The sequence below is a fragment of the Gavialis gangeticus genome, unplaced genomic scaffold (genome assembly GCF_001723915.1).
Source record: "Gavialis gangeticus isolate Ggan-Ray unplaced genomic scaffold, GavGan_comp1, whole genome shotgun sequence".
NCBI lineage: Eukaryota > Metazoa > Chordata > Crocodylia > Gavialidae > Gavialis > Gavialis gangeticus.
Window position 1 is genome coordinate 260166721 of NW_017729032.1, and position 7570 is coordinate 260174290.

Sequence of the window (7570 nt, forward strand, 5' to 3'; positions counted from 1 at the left end):
CCCCCTTTCCCCCCCCCCCCCCCCCCACTAGGATGCTCTTTGGTCCCCTGGACTTGGACTTTTCCCATACTGTATATGTTTTTCCCATACTATATATGTTTTCTGTATCTTGTTCTGAGCAGCCTTAGGGAGTATCATCTGCCTGGTCAATTTCCTTCTGGGCCAGGTCAACCCTGGAAAGCTGCAAAAACTTCCTTGCAGGGGTCAGTTTCAGTGACACCCTACAACTCTTCTCTTTGGTCTGGGTGCATATCTTGCTTCAGTTTGGACACTTGGCCCTGCAACAAAAATGTGGACCAATTTGTGTTGTACTATGCCATGAAGGAGGAGGCGCTCTGCATGGTGGAAGATGAGCAACTAATCTGAAATGTGTAACCCCATGAAGAACTTTTGAGGGGAGGGGGGAAAGTGGGTTTCAGTCTCTGGCAATGCATGTATTTTGTACTAACTAATATTTCATGCAAAAAAAACCAAACCTGGCAATTTAATATCTTAGAACTCTTTCCTTCTTTGGTTTTTCATCCTTCATTTTTTTTTTCATGTTGAACAACTCCAGACACTTTTGGCCACATGCAGTTTTGCACTTTTACCTTTTTTGTTTTTTAATATTTTTGTAATAAGAATTTTAAAAAGGCAGAAGCTGCCTTGTTTCAGTAATTGTTAAAGTAAAAAAATCAAAACAAAACAAGCCCCCCCTCCCCCCAAACAAAACAAACCGAAAAGAAAGGCCCTCTCCCCCTTCCTCTGTCTTGCAGTTGGGACTGTTTGTTACCACCCGAACTTTGTTGTACTATGCAAGCTGTTAGATTCTTCTTTTCTTTTTTTAGAATAAAATAATGAAACTATATGGTTTTGAGGTTTAAGTGAAAGTAGATAGTGATGAAAAGATGCCTGCCTGCAAAGAGAGAGAGTGAGAGTGCTTCTCTCTTCCTATTCTCTAATCCTAGTGTATGTCTTTCAGTAGTGTCTAATATACCTTTTTCAATATTAAAAAAACTAAAATAAGGCTTTAGATTTTTTCTGATATTTGACGGCAAACAGGTTATATGTAATAATAAAAAAAAAATCCACAAACTTATCTTGTGTATACTAGCTTTGGTCTGTCATCTTGCTGTGAAGTCGTATAATACAGATGTGATTTATAAGACAAAAGAGCAGGCATAGAGTGCAATTGGTATTAATCATTCACTTGCGTCCAGTGTTATATGGTATTGAGACACTGTCTATTTATTTATTTATTTATATATTTTACTTGAATGGGACTTGAGAATGCCTGTCATTTTTCAAGAGGTTCTCTGCACGTTGCAGGATTGGATTAAGCCTTGAGTAAGAAAGAGAAGTTGACCCACGTTATCAAAAGGGAGATGTAAAGTAAGGGCACACATTTGTGGCACCTCCAAGAGCCTTTTAAACATATGTCCTGTTTTTTAATCTGTTTCTAATTATTTAAATTATTTCTAAATTATTTTTAAAATGACCATGCTAGGAAAATCTGTTTTTGTTTTGTTTTGGGGGGGGTGTTAATCCATATTACCAGTTTAATGAAAATTAATGCAACACACAACAGATTTGTGTTCTTTTCTTTTGGTAAGCCTTTTTGCAGTGGGATAAGTTATTCAACAAAATGTTGAGTTTATCCACTTCAGAGTTGATTCTGAGTTATGACTATCTGTAACAGCATAGTAAGGAACTACAATATCAGTAATGAAACATATTTGGTTAAAATGTCCATAAATTATTTAAAAATCATCTTATCACTAATACAGACCTACCTACAGAACTGTAGAAACTACAGATACCTACTTAAGGGCAGAATTTAGGCTATATTCTGTTTTGCAGGTGTGAGCTTACAAGTCGAAACACCGACTTGTATTCACATGTTAACTACTTAAAACAATTTCTTGTTCAACAGGAGTAGAGAGTGCTTTGATGTGAAGGCTGTTAGATAACAGCATTGTATATTTTATACAAAAATCATAATATTTCTAGATTAATTTTAGTTTTGTTTAGGTTGTTTTTGAGTTTAAACTTCCCATGCATTTAATTTTTCAGGAGTCCTAATACCTAGACTGGTTTTTAAAGGAAGAAAAATTTTAACTTTTTAAAAAAATTTTATAATTTGGTAATTTACAGCAAATGGAATAGGTGGACAATGCTTAAGTGGCTGTTGGGCTCACACCAGGAGGAGTTCCTGCAGTCACTGTTAAAAATATGCATAGGCATGAACAGATATCATATGGAGCTCTCTGTTTAGTGTAAGAATCTACAAATAAAAATGGATGCAATAGCTTCTTGATGATGTAATCTTTAGGCCCTAATTGACATAGTTAGCTATTAAAATAATAGTTCATTACAGTCAGTTACAGCTGTCTATTATGACAGAATTCTTCTTTCTGTTACTATGTCAGCTTCCCATTGCATTTATTTTCCCTATTTACTAGTATCTTATTTTGCCCAGTGGTATGAATAGGGGGATTAGGGGTTAAGCATTAAACATTGCCTAAATTTTCAACTCCTAAAGTTACATATCTAAAAGCTGTATGTTATCAACAAAATATGTATTTAGTTGATAACATTGCCTCAGTAACATTATAAAACAGTAGAACATCAAAGAATGTAATTATGTAATTCTACATAATTATTGGGAGTGGGGCACCAGCACTCCTGGGTCTTATACCCAGTTGTGCTACTGACTTGTTTTCTTAACCTTGGGCAAATGCAGCTAAATTTGCCTATATTCCTTTGGCAATGTAAAGAGTAGTGTGTGGTTTAATTGTCTATAAAGCACTGTTAGGACTTCATATAATGATGGATTAAAAGAAGTGAGTTTTTCAGTTTTTTACTGACACAATTTAATGTATTCCTTTTTTGATACAATAGTAGTCAAATGTCATGATGCTATAGTTACTGTACTGTCCTAAGTGAGTAGTTGGGGAAAAGAAGAGGCACATTATATAAACAATTCCATTCCATGACTGTATTACATTATCTTCATGCCTGTTTCATTTTGCTTTTGAATTTTATAAATAAATGCATCTTTCATACAGAAACTAGCAACATGTCTTCAGAGTTGACTTGTTGACTTTCTGCATACTTTTTACAATTATGTGCTCTGCAGTGTGTCAGTGAATGGTGTATGCAGTGTTTAAAAAAAAATCCCATAAGGAAATATGTGGGATTATATTCCAAACAGCTTTCCTTCCAAATGAGGAAAATGCATATCACCAGGCTGAAGTCTTTTTTTCATTGATACCCATTTACAAAAGAGTTACTCCAAAATAGGAGAGTGGTTGGTACACTAGCATTACTTTATTAGATTTAGAACTCTGTTTGCATATCCTTTTTTTTTCTTCATGATTCCTGGTTTAAGCAAATACAGAGCAATTCAAAGGAAAAAAGTAAGCAACATCCTGTACATGTGTTTCCTTTTACTGTTAATCCTTGTAATTAATGCCCTATGAGGAATGGGCTGTAATCACTTACAGAGCATAGCAATATCAAGGGGCCATGTTCATGTGGGAGGTGTTCAGCAGTATGATTCACTAGTGACCCAGTTGGCAACCAGCTGTCCCCCTACTAGGTTTTTTAATGCTTTTCCTTTACCACCTATGTCTGTAACAGCCCCTTGATGTTTGCATGAAAACTCATATTTTTGAAAAGTGTTCATCGTGATGTGAAAGGGTTAAAGATGTTTTTTGTGACTCTCTGTCCCACCTGGATAGAAAAAGTGGAGGGTGGCTCTAGTGAGAGCCAGAGCTGAGGTAAGAGCCATAGAAGGAGTTAAATCTATGGACGTGGTTCGAGCCAATCTTTACTTGAATAAAGTAAAGGTGCCTGGGTGCTGGAAAGGAAGGAGTTTGGGCTACACAAACTATATGGGCTGTGGTGGGTATTGCTGTTTGGAGAAGGCCTCTGCATATGGTGCCTCTCTGAAAGAGGTTAAATGCATTTTCTTTGTATGGTGTGAATAAAGCACTAATGAGAGAACACATACTGGCAACCTATAAAACAGAACTTTAATAAAGAGGTACTCTTAGGTTAACTGGACAGACTCTTGATTGCTTGCACATTTTAAAAAGGTAGTAATTTTTAAATTGATTATTTTTATAAATCTAATGTAGTTGTTGTTGGGACAGCTGAAAAGCCTTGAGATAAGCTTCCCCAAAACTACAGGCCCAATACAAGTAGTGAATGGAAGGGCAGGAATATAGGGAAAGAAAGGAAAAATACAGTTTTTTAAAAGGAGGGAAAGTGTGTTGTTTCTTTTTTCCCAGCATTCTTTAGGTAGTGATAGAAGGTTCTTCATGTGTTTCCAGTGTAAAAGTGCGAGAATGTGGTTATATACCGGTATGTGCAGCAACTCAAACTTCTTTGGATGCAAAGTATATGCATGTCTGTTAGCATTGTTTTGTCACCTACAGAGTCAAGCTGTAGCTGCCCCAAGCATTAACATGCACAAGTGATCATTTTTTTCCTTTAAGCTTGGCAAGATGCCATCTATTGCTAACTGTGATGAAATTTGTTTTTATTGCTGACATTAACTATACTAGTTATATAAGGCCTCCTGCTAAATCCGTTTGTAATCTTGCAGCATCATTCTGCAAATGGGGATGAATTGTCTGTAAATACAAAGAAACATTAATAATTGGAGCCCTTCCGTTTGTTTAGCTTCACTTCTTCCTTCTTTGACTGTTCTCGTTCTACTTTTTTCTGATGCATTTATGCCAAGAAGCTCATGCAACCTTTTCAGTCTTTTAAGACCCAGCTAGGCTATAGAAGTCTTGCGTGGGAAGAGTGCACTGGTAAAGTTACACTTAGTAATTCTGTCCATAGCGCATACTGTAGTTGTTGGTTTTTCAGCTTGTGGAGCAGCAGATGGTCTATCTATTGTTTCATTGGCCTTCTGGGAGTCTGGTCCAGTGTAGTGGGGGTGTGCTTTAACAAAAACAAAGCTAACTAAAAATAACAAAATATTTTCTTTTTATAAGATACAATTTGATTTATGAAACTAACTGTTAGATAGGAAAATTCTACCTTTAAAAAATTTAAAATACATGCAGTGAATATTGGTGCATTTGAAATCTTTGGTATACGTTAGACCAGGGGTGTGTAAAATGTGGCCCACGGGCCCCCTAAAAAATTTAGAAAATTAATATGCATCTTCCCTTGGCTGCTTGTCATGCGGCCCTCGATGGCTTGTCAAAACTCAATAAGCAGCCCTCTGCCGAAATAATTGCCTGTCCCTGTGGTAGACTGTGACTGGCTATTGACCCATCATGCTTCAGTCTTGATTCTTAGGGATCATTAATTGTTAAGCGTGCTTCTTTTGAGAGGATTATGGGTATAATTTTAGCACACGTATTGGACATTCATTTTAGACCTGACAGGAAGATTTCTGTTAGAGGCATTCCTGCTGTCCCACATCAGCCTTGTGGGCTTTCAGTTAAACTTCCTGGGAAGACAGCAACATATGTGTTTACAATGTGTATATTATAGTAGCACTCACACTGCTAGAGATACATCAGCATTTTCAGAATAGCTCCCTCTTTTAAGATCCTTGTTTTCGCTGGATTGGTAAAGTTGGCTCTGGGTTGCTGCTGTTTGTGGCACAGTTGCAGCTGTTCTGTCTTGGTTGAGAGTCTTGCTGGATTACATAAAGTAAACTGGATAGGATCTAATTACTGTTTGAGTAAAAAAAAAACCAAAAAACAAAAAACCAAAAAACCAAAAAAACCCTTGAGGCCCAGCAGATCTGGTGACTCAGTAGGTGACCCTCTTTCTGCTGTGCTGGTACTGACTCAGCATATCAAAAAGGGATGCTGTGGAAGATGCCATGTTTAGAGAGGGCTGTAAAACAAATGGTTAGCAAGAATAGGAGGTGTTACCCTTGGTTTTTGGCCCAGGTGCCATTTGGGTAACTTTTCTGTTTTCCTATCAATCCTCAGTGGAATCAGGTGGATACGTTTACTTCTCACTCTCTGATTTAAGTGCATACTGCAGTGTATTAATACAGTGCTCCTGTTTTTATGCACTATTCCCTCCCTCCTGTGGTAGCTGTGCCTCTGCGACTTTGCAAACAGAATGCTTGTCTAGTGTGCAGATGCTTTGGGGGATTTGGAAGTGGGTCTTGAGATGAGAGGTAATGTGTACATACTGGTAACTACATATCTTTCATACTTTTGGCCTTTTCGTATGTTGAAATAAGAAATGCAAGTCTTCAGAGACACCTGGTTAATAGCAAAACCTTGTCAATGATTGGAGTGCCACATTGTTGAGATTTTTACCTGTTTTAAAAGAGTGCTATATAGGAGCAATCATTGTCTAACAATTGTATTTGATTATAAGAAACTTTCTTCCAACTGTATAAAATGCTACTGAGGGTTCCATTACTGCTGATTAGTTGGATGATGGATATGTTTGATATCTGTCTTTTTCAATAGTCCAGAATTTAATGAGATGCATAAGAGAGTCTCATTGGAGTCTTGATGAATAATAAGAATAAATCTGTCTAAAATAAAACTAAATGAAATCCCAAGGCTTCTTGACATCCTCTCGATGCATAGCATATGTAAAGGTGTGGCTACATGTTATCATACAGTTAAAAGGTATTGTATGGAATTAATACCCTCAGCAGGGAAGTTGATAGGTTATACTGAGTCTGAAAGCTGTAAGTGGCCATGCAGGAATAGTTTCGCACATTTGGTGGCATGTGTTTAAAGGATAATGTATTAATATTATTTTAAAAGTGTATGTATTCTTGCCTAAACTTTACCTTATGTTTGGGAATTTCATTTGCCTTTTTGTGCCTGCTTGGCACTGGTTTTGTTTGAACAGGTAAAATTTTTAGGACTACTTTATTGGAATATCATCCAGAAACCTCTGTGTAGGCATTAAGTGGCTTAAAAGTATGCATTTGAGCAACGGCAGGCCAGCTAGAAAACCTGCAATATGAAGATAAGTAGATCAAGGTTCTAGCAGTTTTTGAAATCTTCTTAGCTCCTGATGTTGACACTGCTGGAAGCAGCGACTCTGTAAATCACTGATAGGAAAAACAATTCGGTCATACAGTGGATGTAAGCTAGGGATGTACGTGTGCTAAGACATCTAGTTGGGTGGGCCAGGATTGCCTCAAGGCAGTATTTATGTACATATATAGACTGTATCCTGTCTGACACAGGTTGCAAGTCCTTGGCCAGTTAATTGGTGTAACTAGTAATTATACTGATATTTTCCTTAATTTATTTGTATTCTTTTAGGAAATCTACATATTGATACCCAGTGGCATCAGATCTGCATTAATACATCAGTTGAAAAGCTTACCAAAGGAAAACCTGTTTCTTTTCCTTCCTTGTTCTGAACTCTGTGTTTTTAAGGATAAGAAATAAAATGTTTAAAAAATCTTAACAGCATTCATTTAATTGAAGTTTGCCAGGCATGGGCTACAGTGATTCAGAAGATGGAACAATTTTTGGGCTTGTTCCTTCCATTGCAGAAGCTGTTAGGATGAAGTAAAAAGCTTAAAACCTGGAAGAAAATGACCTCTTGCACTATCCTTTTTATGGGGGGGGGG

General features: G+C 37.0%; 1 protein-coding gene across 2 annotated transcripts in view; it reads left to right on the plus strand.

Moving 5' to 3' along the window:
• The window catches only part of CBLB (Cbl proto-oncogene B), a 214898-nt gene that overhangs the window by 31430 nt on the left and 175898 nt on the right, over positions 1-7570 (plus strand). The window lies entirely within an intron of this gene.